Source organism: Megascapheus bottae, chromosome 5, assembly GCF_031878675.1.
Source record: "Megascapheus bottae isolate mThoBot1 chromosome 5, mThoBot2.hap1, whole genome shotgun sequence".
Taxonomy (NCBI): Eukaryota; Metazoa; Chordata; class Mammalia; order Rodentia; family Geomyidae; genus Megascapheus; species Megascapheus bottae.
Genome location: NC_143513.1, coordinates 79,437,840 through 79,463,809, shown reverse-complemented (window position 1 = coordinate 79,463,809; position 25,970 = coordinate 79,437,840). Strand labels below are relative to the sequence as shown.

The 25,970-nt window shown below is 36.3% G+C and overlaps 1 protein-coding gene and 1 pseudogene across 1 annotated transcript in view; both read right to left on the bottom strand.

The window, feature by feature from the left end:
- Positions 1–25,970, bottom strand: part of Cntnap2 (contactin associated protein 2) — a 1,438,942-nt gene that overhangs the window by 1,219,192 nt on the left and 193,780 nt on the right. The window lies entirely within an intron of this gene.
- Positions 13,631–14,880, bottom strand: LOC150063742 (RNA-binding protein 41 pseudogene; annotated as a pseudogene).

Genomic DNA, 25,970 nt, shown 5'->3' with positions numbered 1-25,970 from the left:
TCCTCATTCACACAGCCTTAAGAGGCTGGAAATAGCCATCAACACTGAGCCAATTACAAGGTCATTTTAAGTGCAGGGCCCCATGTGAATGTCTAGTCAGAGTCCATAAGGCTGGCTGTGCCGCTCTTATCCAAAGCCTTCATTGGGCCGTGCTAGAGCAGCAGGAAGCAGGTACTCGTAAGGCATGGTGATGGGTCAGGGGTAAAAGGTAGACAAATGAAGAAGAGAAAAGGGGAGAATGCAGTCAAGAATACAATGTGACCTGCTAAATATAACTGTTGGAAGAAGTGACATTGATCAAGATGTATTTAAAAACTGTTTTGTTAAATGGCAACACCTTTTTACAACCGCATAAGTATAATAATAAACAAATATATAAATACAGAGTAAAGAAAAAAGGCATGAAAAAAGTCAGAGAGTTGACTGAAAAAGAAACACAATACAGAGAAAAGGGAGATGTTTTCTTTTTTTAATATTTTTATTATAATTAATAAAAGGGTTACATTATATTCACCGGTTAGAAGGTGCATTAATTCACATACATTGATACCCTTTCACATGTCTTGGTCCCCATTTCCCTCCCCCCACCCCCTCATCTTGTTTTCCCCCATTCCCTATCCAATTTCAAATAACTAAATACCAATATATCCAATATATCAGGTAACAAAGTGAGATACTGTGTTGGGGCCTAGCCTCCATCTCTGAGGCCTGATTCTGGCTCAGCTGCAATTAAAGGGCTTTGTCTAGGCATTCGGTCCTTTGCATACCTCTCTTAAGGCATCTCCTGTACGTGACTCGATTGAACCCCCCGCAGTTTCGCGGGTCTCGCAGCAGCTCAAGTCTCGCGCGCTTTCCTGCACCTGTCCTGCCCACTACCTGAAAGCCCCACCCAGACCCTTAGTGGCAACACAGAGGCCCTCTTCCTATTGGCTAGCTTCCCAGTGCCCACCTTCTCCTACCCTAACAGTATATAACTAATTGTCTGACGCAATAAAGAGGGAGAGCATCGGAGAGCATCAGAGAGAACGAGAGATCAGCAGAGATGAGCAGAGAGATCTGATGCGCTTTCATGGTTAACACTGCTTCTGACTCAGCGTGGTTTTTTCTTCCCCGGTGATTGGGGGAGGGCTGGGTCTTCGACACTTACCATCTCGCTCGGCTCCCGGGGGACTACAGGCTGGCCCTGTGTGTCCCTCCCCGTTCCTGTGTTGCTGCCCCGAGAGGAGCAACAATACTGTAACAATATGATATAACCAAAGGACAGCAAAAAAGATGAGAGATAACATAGTACATTAAGGACAACAATCATTCATTATATGGCTTTTGTTTCAATATCCTGGAGGTCCTTTCAATTAGCTTCATACTACATGGCCTTATGAATCAAGGTTTTGCTCTATTGCAAATCTCTGCTAGTAGAGCCCAAGGTTTCTACTGATTATGACAAATGAGGAAAACCATTGAGCCTAAGTTCCTTTGAGTCTGGCTTACTTCACTTAATATGATTTTTTTAAGTCGTTCCATTTCCTAATGAATGGGTGGATGTCGTTTTTTCTGACAGCAGCATAGAATTCCATTGTGTACAAATACCACATCCTGTGGACCCACTCATCGAGATGTTTTCATTGAGTCCCAAAGATGGGAAATTGTAATGATACAATAAGCCAATCTGCCAAATAAATATCCACAGAGTATGATTTCAAAAGGTGGTCAGAAAGGGGGGATATTTCATTTCACAGGTCTTTTTTCCCAATAAAATTCCACCTCTTCTTCATTAGGAAGAAGAGCTTATGTGTCCTCCCTTCTCTTGAATCTGGACTGACTGTTTTTGGTCAACAAAATGGGGTAGAATATTATAAATGATTCTGTTTAGGACATGTGTAGATTCTATTTTGTGTCCATATAAAAGGCATCTTTAGTCCTCTGTCTTCAACCTTACTGAAGACTAAACTAAACACATAGAAGGACCAGATGAAGACAGTGTCGCATCCATAAGTGAAGGGTTCATAGAGCCTCAATCTCAGCACCAGCTCCATGAAAAACTACAAGAACTCTAGTCTTCAATTGTGGAATGGTCATCCAGCCAACCTTTACAGCTTTCCAAGCCGACAAGATTATATAGAAACAAATACCTGCTCTTCCAAGTCCATTAGATTGACATGGTTCTCTGTGCAGCAATAGGTAACTGAAACTACCTAGAGACATTGAAGATGTGTGGATAATATATTTAATATTTAAATTGTATGTGCTCTGTAAAATGAAATACCTTAGCTCATAGCCATGCTGTGATCTAACTTTGTGATCTAACTTTGGGGCATGTTATTAAAGTTTCTTTGAAAGCAAACTCTTCTATATAATATATAGAACCTAGGCAGTATTTCTGCATACCTTAAACCATATCCACATTTAATAATGTGAGCATCTACTGGATAATAGTGAAAATGAAGGGGCATTTGAGTGTTGATATGTAGGCTAGTTTACTTTTAATGACAAGTAGTCACTGGGGATGCCAGCATTCACACCAGTTGGTCAAAGTGACATCTTAATTTTGATGAACATAAGGCACATAGCCATGAGCTGACAGAAAACTGCTTATCTCACTCCTCACTGGTAGAAATCTGTAATACGGCATCTCATGTTGCTGTCACCTAAAGCTTTCAACTTTTGTTAGGCATGTGAGCCAGCTGACTCTTAACGACATTTGTGAATTATGCAGATATCTGTATACATTGTCACCCTAAATAAGTTTCTGAACCTATTCCCTTTTCTTTGGAGATGCTCTATCTACATCTCAGTTACACCAATCTTGCCAAAACTCTGTCAAGACTACAGGGGAAAGAAGGAAGACTTTCACCTAACCAAAGAGGTTATATTGCTGAATATAATACCAGAAAAGGCCTGCTAAAACTGACCACTGACATTCAGTTAATATTAGCACACAGTACACTATTTAATACATGCTCAGCATAACATTGAACACATCTAACATGAAATAAAAATCTCTGTTTTAGTATACATAGAGTTTTTGACTTAATACATTTGACAAATGTAAATTCTAAGCTAGCAATAAAATTGGAATTGTCTGAAAAAAGAGGCCACAGTTACAATTCTTTTGTAAGAAATTATGAATATTTAAACCAATTGAAAGAGCATATATAAAATAGAACCAAATGAGATTTTTGTTTTGTATTGTTAGTAATTCTGCTTGAACTCGGGGCCTGGGCACTATCCCTGAGCTCTCTTCCCTCCAGGCTAGTGTTCTACCATTCTGACGCAGTTCCACGTACAGTTTTTGAGTAGTTAGGTGAATGATAAGTCTCATAGGACCTTTCTGCCCAGGCTGGCTTTGAGCCACAATCCTCAGATCCAGCATCCTGAGTAGTTAGGATTAGAAAGGTGAGATATTGGCTATGGCTTTTCATGAAAGCTTTTATACTTTTGATGGGAATGTAAACTTGTTCAATTGCTCTGGAAAGCAGTATGGAGTTTCCTCAAAAGACTCAACATAGAATTTCCTATGACTCAGCAATCACACTCTTGGGCATTTATCCAATTGACCACACATTAGGCCACATTAAAGCCACCAGCACACCATGTTCATTGAAGTATTATTGACCAAAGCCAAGATATGGAATCAACCCAGGTACCACTTAGTAGGTGAGTGGATTAAGAAAATATGACATATGTGTGTGTGTGTGTGTGTGTGTGTGTGTGTGTGTGTGTGTGTGCAGTAAAATTCTGTGCTTCCATCAAAAGGAATGACATTGCCCCATTTATAAGAAAATGAAAAGACTTGGAAACAAATTATATGAAATAAAATAAGCCAGAGTCAAATAAGCAAAGGTTTCAAGCTTTTCCTCATTAAATTATTTATTTGTTATTTGAATAATTAGAATGTACCTATGAATCTATAAGTAAGCACAATGGGAAAAGTAAAAGACAAATAAGTTATACTTGGACATGAAAACTTAAACAGGACTCTAAGCATTCACAAAGTGAGACCAAAGCGGACATTCTTTAGGAGAGGATCACGATGGCTCAATAGCTATGTGCATATGTTTATATAAAATGTTGTTTATCAAACTGAACTCCAAGAAATGGAAACAAATGCTTGCTACTTGAAACTATGAAAAGAAACACTTCTGTGATTACTGCAGTGTAAAATATTACTTTGTCATACTCATAAACCTATGGTTGTTACAGGCATTAATGAGCTATGCAAACCTTCCCAAGTCAATCTGTAACTGTATTATTGACCTATAACAAAACATGTATTTTTTCTTCACATTATTTTGAGAAATTCTGCCTTTCTCCCTATATGGTCTACATTGGATCCTCATCAAATTACTTTTAAAAATTCAGAGGAAATTAGGCTTTAAATAACTTAGCTCTAAAATAAATACATGATAGGGAAAAATAAAATAGTATGGATTTGGTAACTTCTCATGATATTGCTATTAACCTCAAAAATATGCAATCTTTCCTTCTGTCAAATAAGAATAAAGTTAGCTTTTGAGAGAAAATCTCTCTTCTTCACTGAAATGCTATTCTTAGAATAATTGTGTTGTGACATACATTCTCAATTAAGCAATAAAAGTTAAACCGTGACCAGCATTCATAAGCCTCATATTAGTATATACATTTGTCCCTTAAGTTTTAGATTCCACATAAATCTCACAGAGGCATATGCCTTTAGGATGTGACAACTCTCATAACTTGTTCCATTTTCTTAGGCAAATTGACAAGTACATTTATAAGCTACTATTATTAATTTAGCTCTTTATAAAAGATGAATTTTAAAGTCAAATTCAATGTAAAAGAAAATTGATCTTCCTTTATGCTGTAACTATAGTTATTATGAATTGCTTCTTTTTAAATGCTTAAAAAGGGAATCTAAAATTAGTAGGCTTTCCAAAAGAGTTGTACTTGATCAATTCTTAGAGCAGTCTGTGTTCAACAATCGCTTGGATATTGTGATATAAAATAATAAATACATTGAAGTGTTTTGTGGAACAATAGAAGGACTCTCAGATATGTAGTCAGTACCTTTCAAGTAGTTTTCTCTTCGGCCTTTAAAATAAGAACCTTCAAGGGCTGCTCAAGTGCGATAATACATATTCAGAATTGAAAATAAATCTGTGACAACCACATCTGAGACTTGTATTCTCCAGCGGAAGGATGACCCACGTTTCATATGCTTTCTTTCATTTCTCCCCCTAGAACCAAATGGTGTTTTCTCAGCTCTGTGACTCGTAGGAATTTTTTTCTAAAAAATACACATTGCCCAGGCAACACTGACACCATATACCTCCAAAGAAGGTACTAAAATGGTTTCCACTATGATTATTTTTCTGATTCCTGCCACCTGAATTTCTAGATCACACATAAAACAGGAAGTTTCTCTTGATAATTTGGAGCTGTTTGAGATATTAAAATGTTCACTTACCATCCTCTGACTTGACTTAGTTCTTAGCAGTCACCTAGCAACTGTGACTGAGAATTTTTTTTAATTTAAAAAAATTTTTTGATTCTCACTGTGTTTATTTCATACTGTGTGAGAATATCATGATTAGTATGAAAGCAATACAAATTTTATTTTTAAAGAAGTGCTCTACATTTATGCTTTCAAGTTAATTTTCTTGGGCAATCATGCCTTTGGCAGTGTTTTTTAATTCACATTCAAGGTCAATTAATTGAGTGAAGATGACCTGTGATTCCTTCCCCACTCAGCTCTGGAGGTATTGCCATCTTTGCTTATCACAATGTGCTAATCAGCAAGAACTAATTGAGGTGTTGTGCTAAGATTGATCCTACCACCTGAGTAAATATTGCAGACCATATACTGTCCATAGTTGTCTGCAGTAATTCCCAATTCCAGATGCTGAAGTTCTGTTTAACCAGAATGGCAGCCACCGGTAATTTGTGCAACTTGAAGTTACCACAGCATTTATTAAATTCCTCCTGGGAAGTAGAACTTTTGTGACTATTGTTTCCATTGTTCATTCATGACATTTCCTCCCCTTTTTCTCATTTCCTCTATTGCTTTTTGAGGTTCTTTTAATTAATAGTTTGAAAATGTTCCTAAAGCAGAAGGAGAATATTAAAAAATTGTCTAAGTATTCTCTTCAGTTATTTGATTATGTAATGGGAAATATTTTGCCTTAAATAAAATATGTCCCTCCATCTTGTACTTTATCAGGAAATATCTTCCAAAGACACTTTTGTAACCTTTTATACCAAAGTTATCACATCAGGCTTATGTTACATAGATATTCTGTTTCAATAACTAAATGGATATCATGTTATCAAAGGAGAAAACTCCTTGAATGGTTTTTCAGTATCAATTACATGACTCTCTTATAAAATTTCCATGTATACAGCAGGTGCATAATAGGCGAATACTTACTTCATGTCTTTTTATTTCTTCCTTTATTTTTTAATTTTGTTGGAGTTGGGGTTTGAACTTGGGGCATGGGTACTGTCCCTGAGCTCTTTTACTCAAGCCTAGCACTCCACAACCCTAGCCACAGTGCCACTTCTGGTTTCCTATTGCTTAATCAAATATTAGCATCTCATGTATTTTCCTGCCCAGGTTGGCTTTGCACCACAATCCTCAGATCTCAGACACTTGAGTAACTAGGATTTTAAGCATGAACCACCAGAGCCTGGCATGTTTCCCTAATTATAAACATCAGCCTTGATTTTAAAGAATACAAAGTGGACAGCAGTAATCATTACAACAATATCTAACTGTTTTTCTCTCCTGCATTGTGTTTAAGTCACAGAGACAAATCCATGGTGAACCCAACATAAAATCTGACACCATTCTGGACTATATACTAATATCTACTTTGAGGAAATTTCTTGCTCCTGGAATGATTTTAGTAGAACATCATTGGTACAGAATAACATATGGTAAACACATGTAAAGTCCATGGGTTTGAAAAGCATGGATCTTTGGGAAGTGACCTACATCTGTGAATCTCCTCAGTGTGGATGGAGGTATTTGGTAAGATCTCTTGCTATAGGTGGCAAGTAACCTTTCTAGATGTTTTGTGTGTCTATTTGATCCATAAAAATATATCTGCTTATAAAAGAGGTCCCAGGATATGTATGGAATGCGCCATATAACCTAATTTCACGTGCATCCTTTAAAATTATTAGTTGAAGTTTATATTAAAATTATTAGTTGAAGTTTATATTATACATGTGGCCAAGTCATGGAAGCCTACTTCCTCTCCTTCCAAGGACACCAGTGAAACACAGAAAGTTGCAAAGGGGCTCAGCAAAATCCATCCAGTTTCCTTTAATTCTTCGTGCATGAATCACCAGGAACACAAAGAATCATAAGATTTAAATCATATCATCACATGATTTAAAATTACAGAGACTTCAGTGACAGCACTGCAGAGGCAAGAGGATCACAAACCCAAAGTCATCTTGGGTTACGTTGCATGAGCCTGACTTTAACAAGCCCCCTCCCCTAATACACGCACTCACAGGTTTGATTATAAGTAAATATGATGCAAAAATCTACAGGCTTCTAGTACTATGAAACAAAAGTATAAAAACAAGTCTAATATGCATAAGACCCCCTGGGCTAGTTCCTATAAAATGTAAAACAGAAAGAATTTGTAGCCATGATTTCATGTACCACTTTAACAGGAAAATCAACGATACTAGACTTGGAAATTTTTGCCCTACACACACACACACACACACACACACACACACACACACACACACACGCAATACCTGGAAATTACTCAGAAATTAAGCTCATTCTAGAAGAACGAATAATAAGGTAGGAGATATGCAGGGTGTGTAAACACATCTATCATTTGGGAGACTGATGAGAATGAAATGTACAAGGTACATAGGACAGGTTCGTGGGAGTACAAATCTTTTTATCTACTTCATTGGGTAAAACTTCCTGGGAAAGCGGTGTTATAAAACATCAGAGTACTTTTTGATAGGCTCTTGTTTATTTTGTGTGTCCTTTTCTCATGGATGTAGAGAAGTGAAAAAGAAAGATAGAAGAGATTAGAGATATGATGTGGAAAAGCCCAAGGAGAGGTTTGGTTGGCTTGAAGGCACAACAGGCTATTTCTCAGTAGACTCCAGGGAGTCAGGAAGAAGTCAGAGAAAGGATTCTGGATAAGGAGATGTCTCATCTTATAGAAACATCCTGCGATATGGAAATCATAGGTAGCAAGCCAACCTTGCCAAGAGGTGAAAGCAGCTGTGGTGACCTAGCATTAGTGAAGGGATCAGTGGACAGAAAGGCAAGTCCACATGTATCTGTAGTTTATCACCAAAGAGAATAGTGCTCATTTCTGGGGTTATCAGCATGAAAGATGACTTGATTAAAAAAACTTGACATGACATATTATTGGGCATTATGTACACCCACTGTACCAATCAATCTCAAGAAAAAGATGCACCATGCTAGCCCCAAAAGAAAAGAGCTTGAGAAAGATGTTTAATTGTCCTCTAGATTAAGGTTCTTTGTCCGTAGAGACTTGGAACTCAGAAATTTTGTGTAATTGTTATACGTAAGTGAAATTTTTGATGCCATAATTACCTACTGGAGTTTAAAAAATGTTTGAAAGCCATGTCAAACTTTCTTTGATAGAGTTTGTGACTATATCTTGCTATCATCTTGGTCTCTTTCCCAGTTCTTCATTGTGTAAAATTCTGGCTCTTATTTTAAACATGTAGAAAGAGTTTTCAGTGTAACCTTTTGATTTACATCCACTGGGAACTAGAATAATTGTTAGGAATTCTAGTGTACAGCCAACTATAACCTCAGGTACTTGATAATGAAGATAATAGCTCATGGAAGTGACTCTCTCTCTCTCTCTCTCTCTCTCTCTCTTTCTCTCTCTCTCCCTCCCTCTCTCTCTTCCTCTTTATCTATAGCTATAGATATCTATAAGTAGATATCTATAGATAGATAGATAGATAGATAGATAGATAGATAGATAGATAGATAGATAGATAGATAGATCTGAAATTATGGGATTGTGCCTTGCAGTTAACTGAAGGGAAGGAAATGAAATGATAATATCAGAATCCTAAAAGTGAAACCACTCATGTTAAAACAAATGAATCATGGATTCTTTGAAATCCTGATTTTGAAAACTCTGGGTAGGATATTAAGTAATATTAAATAAATTTAGCTCTCATGTTAACATTAAACTTTAAAACAGTGTGAAACTGAGGAATGTTGACACAGAGATTTTGTTTCCGTGAAGAGCTGGATAATATTCCATAGAGAGTATGATAAAAGTTACACTTACACACACACACACACACACACACACACACACACACACCCCACAGGGTGACATTAGATCTCTTCAAGTAGGAGATGTATCTATCCACCACATTAAATGTCATACTGTATTGCTATTTCATAGTCATTATTCTAAAGACCTTCATATATCCTTTGGATTTTAAATTGAATGTCAAATAGAATTTAAGTAATAGAGAAATATAAGACTTTCTCATGAGAAAAGTTAATGGATACTTTTCAGCTTTTTTTATAGGTATTATTAAATGTTAGTCTGAATACATTTTATTTATTTATTTTTTACAGGAAGAGTCCTCTTTTTAATTTACAATTCTATAAGTTTTGACAAGTGCATAAACTTATGGAATTACAAACAAGGTTCAGAAAATTACCATCATTCAAATAAATTCCTAATACTACAACTCTGTAGTCACAGAATACATCAATGTTACTCCCATATTCATTCCTATTGTTTTGTCTTTCCTAGAATATATACAAGGAATCAAACAGTAAGTAGCCTTTGAGCCTGGATTCTTTTACTTAGCAAAATGCATTTAAGATACATTTGACTTGTTGCATAGATGGTTATTAGTTTTTATTGCTGAGCAGAATTTCATTGGTTATACACAGTTTCTGTATCAATGCACCATTTCAAAAGTTCTCTTTATATTTATTTTTCTCCATTATTTGTGGTTTGCAGATCTAGTATAGGGCAGAATGAGATTTTCCACCCAACAGGAAACAGTTCCTTCTGGAAAGTCTAGCTGAAAAACCTATGTCCCTGGGTAACATATAAAAGAGGCTATAACCAGGTAATTCACTATTTATCTCTTAAACTATGTTTAAAAGAGTAGTTAAAATCCTAAGTGAGTAGTATAGCATATCAAAGAAATAGGAGTTGTCCTGAGTAAAGTCAGATAATGTCTGACAAATATTCTGGAAGCCATGTCATAGCAAGAGTAATTTTTTTTTTCAATTAAAATACTGAAAAAAAGTAAAAACGACCTAAAATTGTACCACCCTAAAAATTTTCACAAAGTGAAAGCCTCCTTTCAGTCTATGAAATTTTATTTCCAAAAGATTTACAATTTTCTTTAAACATATCAGGTTCTGAGTATAAAGTATCTTGATCAGTATGCCCTTTCCATCCTCTCATTAATTTTTAAATTAATGCAAACTATTGGGAGTTTAGGCAAGAATATATTCATAGATGTGATCTGCTATTTCAATGGATACAAAGTAAGTGGAGTTACTCATTTTCCAACTGATGGATATTTGTTAATATCCAACTTCCTATATTTTGTATTTGTTATATACTAAACAGTTTTAGTATATGAATGCTATGTGTTCATTTGGCACAATTTTAGTTTTCTCAAGAAAACTCATAGACTTTACTATTGTCCCCAATCATTTCTATTCCTTTCCTTCCCATCCCAAACAAAATAGTATCACATCTATTTGCCAACTGGACACTTTATATAAATGAAATCAGATCATATGTAGTCACTTGTGACTTTCACTGAGCATATTCCTGGGATTCAATGCTGTATAAGGTGTCAGATATGTTCCCTATTGTATTGGGGGAGGAGTCTGTGACTAAATTGTATTTTTTGGGGGAGGTTATTGTGTTACCCCAGAAGTCATGTGAGTCTGGGCTTTGTGTGGATTCTTTTTTATTACTCATTTTATATATTTAGTTAATAGGTCTATTTCTTAATCTAATTCTGTCTTTTGAAGATAGTATTTAATATATATATATTCTCAGTCCTGGGCTTGAACTCAGCGCCTGAACACTGTCCTTGGGCTTTCTCAAGTCTACAGCTTGAGCCACAGCACCACTTCTATGTATGTGGTTCCTAGGAATTAAACCCAGTTCTTTGTACATGCTAGGCAAGCACTGTACCACTAGGCCAAACTCTCTCCCCCTTAAAAATTAATCTTTAGGCATAACTTTCCTGAACATTTAAAGTACTATTTGTCAAAACAAATTGGTGGTGGTGGTGATGGTAGTGTTTGTATGTGCTATTTTCCTTTTTCTGTTTCTAAGCGAGGTGATAAGGAAAAGTGCAGAAAAGGAAGGAGAAAGGGTGAACAAATTCAATCATGGTAATCAGTATACATTATTTGGAAAATGAAGTATATGAAGTTTGTGACATGTGGGCAAGGACAGAAGGGGGAAATGGGGGAGGGGAGTGAAGGAGTGACACTGTCCAAAAGAGAAATGCATGTATTACCTGAATCGTGGAATGGTAATCCCTCTGTACAACACCTTAATAATAACAATAAAATTATATTAAAATTAATCTTTCTCTTTTCTTATTTTTTCTATTTGTTCCTATGAACTTAAGTACTATATGTTATTTCTTTAGTAAAATACATCACTATGTCCATCTAGCTTCTTTTTGTCCTGTTATTATCACATCCATGCCAAACAAAATACCTATAAATATATAACCATATATAATTAAAACTATTCAAGAGAATAAAGGAAAATGCATTGCTTGTCTCCTATAATTACCTTTCTCTGTTTCTTTTTATATGTAGAGTCAAATTACTGTCTCAAGTCACTTGCTTTCAATCAAAAAGTTCCTTTTTATGTCCAATAAGGCTGGCTAGCAAGAGTTTTTTGTTACACGGGAACATTTTACTTTATCTTCATTTTTAGAAAATGAGTTTTATTGTATATAGGTTCATAAATTAGTTATTTTTCTCTAAGAATTTTGAATATATTATCTTAGTACTGCACATACTCTAAAATCACACTTACAATTCCTTTATCTGCTTTTTGCTTTTGTTTTGCATTTTGGAGACAGGGTCTCACTGTGTTTCACAGGTTGGTCTCAAACTCCAGGCCTCAAGCAACCCTGAGTTAGGTGGGATTAAATCTCCTGAGTTAGGTGGGATTAAATCAGGCCTACAGCTACTGTTACTAATGAGAAATCAGATTTGTGTTTCTCATCAAATTAAAAATATTTATAGCTAGTGTTTCTTGCGCTATTTTTCTGTAACACTGTCTTTTCTGTCACTTTCAAAACATACATTAGAGTTCCTAATGCTCTATCAGATACCCTGCATTCTGTCAATTTTACACATTCTACTTTCTTTGTTTCTCACTTTGGAAAATGTCTCATCTAACCCTCACAACATAAGTAGTAAGATGAGAAACTGAAGTTTACATGAATTGAACTGCCAAGTTTAGTGCCATGTGTGGGCCATGAGATTCACAGGGATGTCTGACTCGACTATTGGCACCAAGTCTTCTATACCATATTGTCTTTCTATTCTTCAGCAATCATAAACAAATAAGTATAGGATTTTTGATAGGCTGTCTCTCTTCTAGAGAACTTTTTTCCCATGACATTTAGTACTACTTGTAAGCATGGCACTCTTCTAGAATCCACATACCTAATATTTAACACATATCAGACATGTGCTTAATGTTTATTGCTTTGAATCAACACTTAATGGTATCTAGCTTTAAATGGTCATGAAAACACCAACATTTTGATCTAAAAGATTTAATTAGAAAAATATACAGCCCTTTGAAGGCTCTGAGAACTGAAATGGAGAAGTATTCATTAAATATGGCAACTCACCTATAAAATTACCTACTGCTGATATCTTTGCTATAACAGCACAGATTGATATTTATGTCTTTTATTCATTAGTTGGATAAAATTATAGATTATTGTGTTCCAGTAAATAAATATTTCAACATTTAATTATTTTTTTTAAAGTTTTACAGGTAGAAAGCAATTCTGAAAGAATATTATTCTTGGAGTGAATAGTTTAAGACTCCAGAAAATGGTAAAAAAAATTTTAATCCTCAGGAATAATCCTATGTTCAGTGAAAATAATATTCTGTGTATTGCCCTTAATACTCAGTATAGTACATGTCCTATATAGTATTTTATTGTAGAAAATATTTCCTACCAGGGCCAGGAGTTTGGCCTAGTGGTAGAGTGCTTGCTTAGCATGCACGAACCCCTGGGTTTGATTACTTGGTACCACATCACAGAAAAAGCCAGAAGTGGTGCTGTGGCTCAAGTGGTAGAGCACTAGCCTTGACAAAGCCCAAGGACAGTGCTTAGGCCCTGAGTTCAAGCCCCAAAACTGGCAAAAAAAAACCAATAACAACAAAAAAGAAATAAAAGAAAATATTTCCCACCAATTATTTTCAAAAGTAGAAATTCTTTTTCTAATTTCTTGCTCTCTAATTTCTCCTTTTTCACTCCCAAAGATATTTCTACCCATACATAAATTCTAGAATCAAGATTCTCATGCCAAAAAGACCATCCAGCTAGAGCATGTGCATATGTAAATATACATGCACATTGATTATATATAACTACTGACTTCTTTACGACTGCTGTATTGTCTGAAGAAGATGATGCAAGAGAAGCAGCCTTGAGATCTAATTGTTGCTTTCTGTTCTTTCCAAACTCTATCACCAATATTTTCCCATGCAGGTTATATCCATTTACTCGATGCAATGCTTGGCATGCTATTTCCTCATTGGGAAAGGTGATGAAAGCTTGTCCCTTCATTCTCCCAGTCATCATTGGGAATTCAGTTGGAGGTCCATTTTTCTCCTGGAAGCGGGCGAATAATGAGATACGGTCTCTATCTGTCACTCGAGGGCTAAGGTTCTTCAGGTATAACACCTTGTTCGGTTTCCCTGGATTATATGAAGAAAACAGGAATGTTTTGGATCTCTTCCTCGGACAAATGATTTCTCTGGATTTCATCTTCTGGGACAAACTCTATTGGCTCTGTCAGCTTCTTAGGCCCAGTCCAACACTGCTCAGGTGAAAAATCATTAACTTTTGCCTCATGGAGACTGGGACCTTTACCCTGTGCTGCCTGATTCCCCTCCTCCTGGAGTAATGACGAGTTCTCAGCTGTGGCACTATCACTCACTGATGTAGCTGAGACCAGTGAGTGGGAGCCAGGGGTTCACCTCTCATAAGCTAGAACTCTTCAAGATGCTTTTACATTATCACCTCTTGGTAAAAATTTTCCAGGTTGTTCATGGGATCACCTCTGTTCTTCTTTCAGGATTCATCTTGGTAATAAAGAGCCTTAAGGAAGGAGTGTCGATCAGCACCCTGAAATAAAGACTTTTCTATTTCCATTTCTCTTCGGGTCAGTTGTTTGCTTTTTGAAAATCTTTGTGGCAAGCAAAGGATGCGTTGGCGCTCTGAGATCCTTTCTTCAGTATCTTGGAGGCGATTCTGTATTGCTTGCGGAGTTGCCCTTAGCCTTTTCTTCTTATCACCTGAAACATGGCTCTTCCAGATCAAGATTTCTGTTTCACTAAGCCCTAGTTCCCTGAGAGAAGCAGTTTCTTGGTCCTTTTCATGCAGTGTCTGGAATTGGGACGAAGTCATAGTCCCAGCTGCTTCCTTGCCAAAGGGCTTGTACATAGTACCAGGAGCAAAGCTCTCTTTCTTGGAGACATATTCCTCAATGGAGACAGAGGTGTCAAGCTGATGCGGAAGGAGGCTTTTCAGCTGCCTCTCTCCTTCTGTTTCCAGCTCTTCCAGGACTTGTCCATCGCTGGTCATACAGCTGTTTATCCTCTTCATGTTTCCACAGGCCCCTGGCTCTAGCTCGCATGACTAGGCCGCGGACCTCAACTCCTGAATACATTTTAACATACCATACTTTAAACATTCCCATTTTTATTTACTTTTAGCTCATACTTCCAATGTGCACCTTAAAAAAGTCAATCTCAAGTGAAATGTAACTTATTTGGGAATTGAAAACAAACACCTATATTGATAAAACAGGACATTTGAATGCTGGATTGTTTCCTAAATGATCATTATAATTACTCTGAGAAGCTCTTAGGCAACTCGAAATGTATGTAATAAGTCCCTGTGGCCTGAAGCATGTGGAAATTAGGAAGAACTGTGCTAAATAACCTGGAAACTATGAACACAAGTAGGTATGAGAAGAATCAAAACCCATGAGCAGCGAAGAGATGATGTAAACCTAATATTAGATTTAAAGTGGACTGGAAATAGCAATTCTTGTTTCTATCAGGGAAGTCAGTGGCTTGTCCTCAGATAGATGAGCCACTAAGTACGTGTACAAATGTACATTGTGTGGGCACAGATACCACATAAACTTGCTGTGTACCTTTGAGACTGTAAAGAAAGTATTTGGACAGTAAATTCTCCTTTCACTGGATGTATAAGGAACAGAACAAATACTTGACTCTCTGAGCAGAGATTAGCTCCTTAATAAAAGCACTGAATAAGAGATGGGACCTGAAGCAATACACACTGATTCTGTGTCATTTTTCAAATAAATACTCTGCAAGCCACATATTGATATCCCAGTGATCATGTTTTTTTATGCAATGTGAATCTAACATGAATGAATGAGAGGAAAACATTTTCAGGAAAAAGAAAGGAGCTGATTAGTAGAAATGACTGTAGAAGGTATTTTAAAATCTGCTCTGTGGGGGCTGAAGATGTATCTTGGTAGGAGACTAGTGGAGGCCCTGAGTTCGACACTCAGGAGTATTCCCCCCCCCCAAACCCAAGAAAGAGAACCATCATTGTGATTCTACCTCATTCCAGTTAGAATGGCCAGGATCAAGAAATCTAATAACAACAGATGCTGGAGGGGATGTGGCCAGGAAGGATCACTACTACAGTGTTGGTGGGAGTGCAAACTCGTTCAACCATTATGGAAAGCAGTATGGCAGTTCCTCAAAAGACTAAACATAGAGCTCCCCTATGACCCAGTCATTCCACTACTTGGCATTTACCCAATCATCCAGAAACAAGGGCATACTAAAGCCACTAGCACAACAATGTTCATTGCAGCACTACTTACCATAGCAAAGATATGGAACCAACCCAGATGCCCTCAGTTGATGAATGGATCAACAAGATGTGGTATTTATACACAATGGAATACCATACTGCTGTCAGAAAAGAATGACATCGCCCCATTTGTTAGGAAATGGAAAGACTTAGCAAAGATCATATTAAGTGAAGTAAGTCAGACTCAAAGGAACTTAGACTCAATGGTTTCCCTCATTTGTCATAATTAGTAGAAACCTTGGGCTCTCCTAGCAGAGATTTACAATAGAAGAAAACCTTGATATATAAGGCCATATAGTATGACGCTAAATGAAAGGATCTCCAGGATATAGAAACAAAAGCCATATAATGAGTGATTGTTGTCCTTAATGTACTATGTTTTCTCTCATCTCTTTTGCTGTCCCTTGGTTATCACATATTGTTATAGTATTTCACTTTGTTATCTGATATATTTTATATATGCTTATTTGTTTTTTATGAAATTGGATAGGGAAGGGGGGAAAACAAGATGAGGGGTGAGAGTGGAGGGAGGGAGATGGGGACCAAGACATGAGAAAGAGTATCAATGTATGTGAAGTAATGCACCTTCTATCTGGTGAATATAATGTAACCCTTCTATTAATTATAATAAAAATATATGGAAAAAAAAGATCTCAGTGGCTGAAAAAAAAATTTAAAAAAAGAAAGAGAACCAGGCAAAAAAAACAAATTCCTTCTTCTAGTTTACTTTGGGGTATACTTTATATTTTTGGAGATATTAGTAATTCGATGGAAAAAAGTAAATTATGCCTTTAAGAAATGTCTAGGTGCCAGTGGGTCAGGCCTGTGTCTTCACAGATATGCAGGAAGCTAAGATCTAGAGCAATGTAGTTCAAAGCCAATCTAGGAAGAAAAATTTACCAAACTCATCTTAAAAATAAAACAATAAAAGCAACAAAAAGCGTGTGATTCCAGGCATGGCCCAAGTGTCAGAGCACCAGCATGGCAAAAATGAAGTAAAAAGAAAAAAATGATTAATAAAGTTTTTATTTACATGTATGAGGAATATAGTGTTGTAAATTCTGGAAAAGATCAATGGATTCTCATAGATGGTTGGAAAGCCATTATTTTCATGAGAATCACCTACAAGGAAAAAGTCCTAAATACCAGCCAATTCACTGGTCATGGATTTTGGGAGCACTGTGAAATAAATAAGGTGAAGTTGCATTTGGAACCATTATCTGACACACTGATTCCACTGATCACCGGATCCACAGTGTATGAACAGATTCTCAAATGGAAAAAGTTCTGTAGTTAAGTTAAAAATTTGGGACACTACACCAGACTTTTAAGAATTGTCTTTACTAAATGTCATCAAGAGATCTTGTTATATGAAATGAGTTCTTCACAGTTAAATGGTAAACATCAGCTTAGTGTATTTTGATGTACACCCACTGTTTTAAATCACAAAGATTTATGGATATTTCACACTGCATGCCTGCCACAAGGCAGGGACCCAGCACAGAGACCCATCTGTGGCTGGCTGAGACATGACCAGCTTGTACTTGCACAACCTGTGCTGAGAAGCATCTTCTGTTCCAGGATTTTTTTTTAAAAAGGGAAATACAAAACATCAGAGATGGAGAATTGCTTTCAACTTCTGCCAGTATCTTCGCCTAAAATCCACCCTGCTTATGCCTGCGTTGTATGGCATTAAGTGGTCTCAGTTATTTGTGCAAGAGAAAGCAGAAGGAAGCTTGAAATGTCACAGGAATGTCTATCTTCAATACTGTAGCCAAGTAGGGGTTTCCAGTGTAGCAGTTTTGAAACTTACTTTAGTGTAGTATTATTTTTCCCGTGGCATTTTATAGATTTAAGAGTCTGAAGACACGCCACTTAGGAAATCTTGATTAGAAGATTTAATTTTTTTGAAAAGCAATTTTCAGGAATGTATTCATCATCTGACCATTCAATTAGTGATATATTCACATTGAGGTAGGATAAATAGATGACAAATATTCATGACTGTTGCAGCTGAAAGCTGGAAGATAAGCCAATGTGAAATATAATTTGGATTTATTATTTTGGATTTATTCTTACTTCATCCTTGTTTAGAACCCACTTGGAGTATTTCTTTGGTGTTAATGCTGACACCAATCCTGCCCTGTCCTTTGCCTTTTATATACTCTTTTCTTTAATATCATAGGACAGCAAGTACAGGGAAAGCCTTCTTTGGATCTCAGACTACAAGCACCTCATGCTGTAAAGAAATTTCACAAACCAATTTCATGCTATATCCTTCAGTATTAAAGTCAGATTCTAAAAAGGCATTTGAAGTTTTAGAAGTTCCTTTTTCCAGAATAAAAATATTCCCTTCTGTGTCTTATATGTCTTCTAAACTGCTGGCATCTCTGTGAATATTTAATTATCTTGTTCCATTATATCATTAGATTTTTATAAGTATTATGAATTATACTAAATTGCAGTTTTTAAATCAACTTATATGTGTGATATAGGTGCATGTTTCGGTTCATTTTATGTTATACTGCAAATCATAATGGTTATGGTTTGTCAAACATATAATGAAAGAACTAAAACCACACACTTTTCATCAACATTTTATCTTTACCACTATTACTAATTAAGTTGGGGATTTTTGTTTGTTTTGTTGTCTAAATCTCTGCCTAGACTTTGATAAAAGTATCAAGACCAAACAGCCTATTTCTGTGTGCACCCCTTATCTGATTACTAAAATAAATCTAGAATTGTCTGCAAGCAAATGTGAGTCTAAGACTCTGATTCACTCTTAACTAAAATTAGCAGCAGCAAAAACAATAATAAAAACACACCTTAGATGATTGGGAGGAGAGAGGGAGGGAAAGGGAAATGGGGACACAAGAGAAGGGGTATCAAAGTGTGAGAAGTAATGTATCTACTACCTGGGGAATGTAACTGTAACCCCTCTGTACATTAACCTGACAGGAAAACAAGAACAAAAAAGAAAATCTTTACACCCTCCTCAAAAAAAATCACACCTTAAACTCTCTGTCATAGATCTGTGGCTCAACATGAGAGAGGATGGGAGGGAGGGAGAGAGAGAAAGAGAGAGAGAGAGAGGCCTGACACTAGTCACAGGAGAATAACAATATCTTTCACTGCTAATTCAGTGCATGTCCACATTTCCTTAACTGTCTTAGTTTCTTGGTTAATTGATTTACATTAGTAGGGATACATATTCAATAACAGAATGTAAGTGCGTGTGTGTGTGTGTGTGTGTGTGTGTGTGTGTGTGTTAGATTTATGTTAGGTATATAGATAAGTATGTAAATATATGTTATGTATCTATAATCTATGTGCATGTAAATATATATATATATATATATTTGAGTATTGGACCAAGATAGTGCTAGCATATAACTTATCAGCTATATTATTTTTCATTTGTATGTATATACTGGATTTCACCAAATATGATCATTCCTAAGCCTCTTTTAGCATCTTTGTACAGAGAGAGGCAGACAGATTGATAGAGATAGATATGTAAATATAAGTAGAGGATAAATGGACTTTCAGTACAGAATTATGAATGAATGACTAATGTAAATGCCAAACATTTTAGTAAGTCCCTCAGATAGGCTTAATGCTTGTACAATGTGCTATTAGACTGATGCTCTAAGCATGTCTGCAATGTAGGCAACATCGATTCCACCTTATGTACAGAAACAGAGGTTAAGGAAAGGTGACTGGAAAATTTCAAAGCCAGTAAATAACTGATGGAGGCGAGATTAGCCGTCAACTCTGATTCCACATCATCCATTCTAAAAAATCCCACTCTAACAAAGGCATTTATTCATTTTAACAAAGAGTCACAAGAGGCAGAAGTAAAATGTAGCACAACTCCTTTAGAAAGTCTAGGATTAGCCAGAAATAGTGTGTTGCCACCATTTTCCTGAAGAGGTAGAAGGAAATCAGAAAATAATACTTTGAGAGAACTAACCCTAACAAAAAGATGATGATGATAACAATAATAATATTATTATAGCCAAAACACAACTTTGGTGCAAATTGGGATTGAGTTGAAAGAAATCAATATTATGCAATGCTGATAACACTAAATTTTAAGTTAGAATGCCATAATGCCACAATTTATTCAATATTCTCAGTAACCATGTTGACCAAGACAAGTTATTCAATGCTTTGATCACAAAAATATTTATTTTATATAATGATATCTACTTTCCTTATATCCTCATACTAGGTGTTTTGTTTTTTCCTTCCTTTCTTCTTTCCTTCCTTTCTTCCGTCTATCTTCCGTTCCCTGCTCTTCCTTTCTAACACCCTCTCTTCTTTAGTAGTCACTGAGTCATGACCCATCATGTATGTATTTCTAGTTGTTATTTGGATAAGGTCCCACACTTTTGTACCTGGTTGACCTAAACAGCGATCCTCCCACAATGATTCCTAATTAGCTGAGAGTGCAGGTATATGTGACCAGGACCAACCAATCTGTTTACTCAAATGATTCTGTGCTAAGATTTTTCCCAGTACTTGCCAGGGACTGTGATTCTCCTGATTTTATTGCGTGAATAGCTAGAAATATAGGCTGAATAATCAATTCTGGTTCTAAAATTTTCTTAAAAATAAAAACTTCATTTTATATATGTTGGGTTTTGTTGGCACCAAACCCAAGAGTTGAAAGGTATATAGGAGAGGAAGGAGAACTCACAGCATGCTCCCTCAGAGGCACACCTTTCTTATACACACCATGACCCTGAGTGACTGTTATATTTAGGGATTCAATAAACATTTCTATGATTGATTCTCAGTCGCTAGCAGGTATTTTTCAGTAATTGCATTTACAAAATAAATATTGAATTGCCAGCTTACTTCCAAATAACATGTCGATTCCTCCTTCATGATTTTTATTACAACCTTGCCTAGTATTGCCTGAATCCATTGCTGAAATAGTTAAGCAGACACCAAATCATGCTGGCACTGTTATTAACAATACTCTTTTGTCCTCATGCATGTAATGGTAGCATTGCTATTTGCCCAGAAAATTGGACTTACAATTTTACTGAAGCCTAGCCCACACATTCTTTACTTTAAAAAAAAGTAGTTTACTGGCATAAATTTTGAGTTATGAAATTATGATGAACTACCAGGTAAAAATAATTTCAACTCAAGCTTGAAAATTTCAGATTGCTTTAAAAATTAGCCCATGAATTCAGAGGAGCCCTCCCAACAAGCATTCATGATGTTAAATCTGTGGAAGCAACATTAAAACTTTAGTCACACCAATAAATAAGGAGTAGGGGTGTAGCAAGATTGCCTTTCAGAAAGTCTGCTGACTGCTTCAGCTCTTCAATTTATGTCACTTTATCGAGTAGAACCAAAGCAAATGCAACCTCACCGTGTCGTTCTCTCATGAATGCTCCTGTAGAGCTGTGAACTAGAAGGCCCTCTGACCAGACAAACCAGAGTTAAAGGTGGCAACCGACATTGTTCATCCATCCTCATCTATCACTGGTGAAATTCAGAATTGTTAGTCAAAATTAAATCCATTGGCCTTAAAATATTCTCTGGGGCAAAAAAAGAAAAGTAAAGCAGTCTAAAAGATAATCCCAAGCCTTGCACTCTGGAGGAAAGGAAAGAAATGTGGAGGATCCGATTTTTCATCTTTTTCTTTTCTTGATTTTTATGCCAAATATGTATATATGTACATATACATATACATATATATATGTATATATGAGTCATGGGGCTTGAATTCTAGGCCTGGGCACTGTCCTTGAGCTCTTCAACTCAAGGCTAGTGCTCTACCACTTGAGCCACAATACCACTTCCAGTTTTGTGGTGGTTAATTGGAGATAAGAGTCTCACAAACATTTGTGCCCAGGCTGGCTTTGAACCATGTTGATCTTCAGATCTCAGCCTCTTGAGTAGCTTGGATTATAGGCGTGAGTCATGGGTGCCTGGCTTGTACTTTATATTTCTCAATGTTAACGTCACTTTAGCATCTTTTCTTCTTTTTTTAACTTTTTTTATTAAAGAATTTATGAATACTGATTTTTACATCATATTTCAAATGACATGTTTAGCAAACAAATGCTCAAGAAGGGAATCTCTATATACAATCACTATGTTGGTTCTCCCTAGCCATGAGCTTGGGATGTCTTTCCATTTCCTACTGTCCTCTTTAATTTCATTCATTGGGCTTTTATAGTTTTCATTAAATAATTCCTTTACATCTTTGGTTGAGTTAATTCCTAAGTATTTTATTCTTTTGGGGGCTATTGCGAATGGGATAATCTTTTTTAACTTTTTAAAACTATTTTAAAACATGTGTTTTGTTTCTTTTTGTTCATTTTTATTTTCATGCTTTTCATGTAATACTATTTTATTTTAACTTGTTTTCATTGTAAAATGTTGTACAGATGGGTTAGAGTTACACAGGCCAAGTAATGAGTACACTTCTTTTTGAACAGTGTCATCTCTTCCCTTTTTTCATCGCAATTTTCCCTCCTTCTCCATAAGTTATATAGTTCATTTTCAAGTGTCTAGTGAGTATTACTACTGAATTGTTTCACCCTTTATTTCCAATATTTCTTTGTTTCCCTTTCCCCTCCCCTTAAAACATAAACTTACACACCAGACAAAATGATAGAAGGAGAGAAACAACACAAAAGACAAACACAAAAAGTAAAATACTAATGACCTTTGTTTCCCTCCCTCGGGCTCATCTAGAGAGGATCCTTCTATCTGGTCACATTCACATAGGTAGTGAGCAAATTCTATTTCCTTTAGGTAGATGTACAAGAGAGTTTCCATTTACTTGATAAAGATAGATAGCTAGATAGCTAGCTAGATAGCTAGCTAGATATATATATATAGATAGACAGACAGATAATAGATGGATAGATAGATAATAGATACACAGATAAATGGATAGATAAATAATAGACAGACGGATAGATAGATAGATTGATATATAATCTGTGCAAGTACAAGGAAGAATCTTATACTTGCTTTCCCCTCCTTCTAGCCACTTTGGACTAGCCAATGTTTTTTTATTTGAGTTCATACTAAGAAAAGACAGCGAAGAATTCCTTTTGTTAATTGTGTTTCCGAGCATGCCCCAGTCCAGAACCTTCTCCTCCCCAAGTTTCCCTGTCCAAGCAGATTTGTCTTCTGCAGATTGGCGGGGCCCCGTGTTCCCAGGACATGGCTGCAGAGAGTCCCTGAAATGGAGTTCTCAATTAGAAGCTGTGGGCCTAATCTCCAAACAAATTAAGTTAAAAGAGACTGCTTGGTAACGGTTCTGTTCTTAGTTATTAATTTGATTTCTTTCTGTATATACAAAGGCCCCAGTGATCACCTGTAGCAAATGTATGCTAAATTCAATTTAGCAGGGAGGACACTGATATTGGATTCATTAATCACCCGGCGTTGTGGACCTGTCAGATACTTTACAGTCAAAACAAAAGCAATTACAACCGAGGAAGGAGGTGTAGGGGGTCAGGCAAGATGTCCGTGGGTGAGAGAGGAAAGTTCAACCCGCCGGGGTTGGCTTAGGATTTTAGTAGCCCTGGTCTCTGTAGAGGAGGGTACCCCAATAGAAGGACCCCTTGTTTCATAGGGTACAGTGGAATTCCAGCCGGGTTGGGGGCAGGCAAAGCCTGGAGTTGATCAGGGCGATGGGAACCGAATACCCTCATCCTCCACTATCACAAGAGATGAGCCTGATGAGAAGGGTTGACTGTGGTCTTCACACCTAAAAATAAGGAGTAATCAAGAAACTGTATCCAACTTGGTGTCTTAGCCACTAAAATGAATATGTGTACCCTTATTTTTCCCTGGCAAAATAAGTTGACAGAACTCTTCCTATCTAGCCGTTGTCTATACTCAACATCATTGGAAAGACACTGGCTTTTTTTCTTTTCTCTTCTCTTCTTTTCTTTTCTTTTTTTTTTTTCTAAATCAAGACGCATCCTATACAATTTTGGGTGCCATGACATTTATGTTTGCAGTATTTGTGGTGAAATTTCTATTCCGAAGCAAAGAAAATATGATCAGTTTTATATTTGATAAAAAGAAAACCCAGTTAATTTATTCTATTGAATTTGCTATAACAAGAAAGCACTATGTGGGCTGGGAGTTTGGCCTAGTGGTAGAGTGCTTGCCTGGCATGCACGAAGACCCGGGTTCGATTCTTCGGCACCACATACATAGAAAAAAGCTGGAAATGGTGCTGAGGCTCAAGTGGTAGAGCTCTAGCCTTGAGAAAGTCCAAGGAACAGTGCTCAGGCCCTGAGTTCAAGGCCAGAACTGGCAAAAAAAAAAGAAAGCACTGCGTAGTAGGGGAGGTAACTTTATTTTTCCAGTATATAAGAAGTGTCCATGAATCAAAATGACAATTCATTGCATGTTCTCTGAAAGGGATAAAAGCAAGTCTCTTTGCTTAATAATTACTGGGCAGGAAATGACACCTGACTCCGCCTTTTTTCCTGATTGTGTATATTTTTATATCAATGAGTACCAGAGCTTGATTTTGCCATGTGACTGATGAAAATAAGCTTGTTCCTTTTTCCAGTAACTACTTCATTGTGATTATTTTTGTAAGAGGACATTACATATGGCTTGTTTTTCTAGTGATTCTCCACAAGCAAAGTGAGGTAGAAAAGTGCTGTACTAGACAGCCATTGTGCATTCATACTCTTGGGCAATGAATCCCAAAATGTAGTGAAAGTAAACGTTTGATACAGTATTTTTCAGATTCTTGAAAAGCTTTTTTTAAAGAATGTAGCATAATGGGATGTGATCCATTGTCTAAGTACTTAATAATGTACAAACATTAATGCCTACAGGTAGGTAAATTCTGTGTTTAAATCCTGCCTTCCTATTAACTATGAGAGTTTATTCAAGTATTGGACCTTTCTTCACTATGAATATAACATTTTATAGCTCTTAAATTTTATAATAACTCAGTTCCTCATTATAAAAGTAGAATTAGTATTACAACCTGAGACATAGATCTGTTATACAATTATTTTATAAATGCACAATAGTGTGCTATAGTTATGCTTAGTGAATACTATGCATTTGAAATATATTGACTACAACCATTAAGAATGGAAACATAATAATTATGCCTTATATAAATGAACTAGTGCCAAGTACTGGTGAATCATACCTGTAATTCTGCCTTCTTGGGTGGCTGAGGGGAAAAGGTCATGGTTTGATACAAACTCAGGCAGAAATCTCCTAACACTTTTACTCAGCACAGGGATAGATATAGTGGTACACACTCCACTGATAATGGGAAGTCTAAAATAGGGGGGTCGTGGCTCAGTTGTGTTTCTGGGCATTAAAAAAGAGCCTATCTCAAAACCAACTACTAGAAAGAAAGGTGCGAGAGATGGTTCAGAGGTATAATGGCATGTCTGGTAAGTACGAGGCCTGTGCTTAAACACTCACACATAGACACACAAACAGACACACACATACAAACACTCACATAGATACAAACATATATACACTCACACACATACACATACACACTCACGCACATATACAGTGCTAAAATTAAAAATGAATAATAAATACAGCAACTTTATGTAAAAGGTAATGTTTATCTGAACACAGTTACAAATTTAAAACCCACAGCTGGCAATTTTAAGAATACAAACTTTTGTGAAATCCTTGGAAATATTCCTGAAAAAGAATTGTGATTAACTTTGAAATGTGTGCGTTGAATGTGTTCAAGAAGATAATTCCTGCAGGATTATGTTTATTTAATTTACTCATACTCATGAAAAGATCGCTTTTCAACATCTAAAACTAAAGATACTACTATGGTC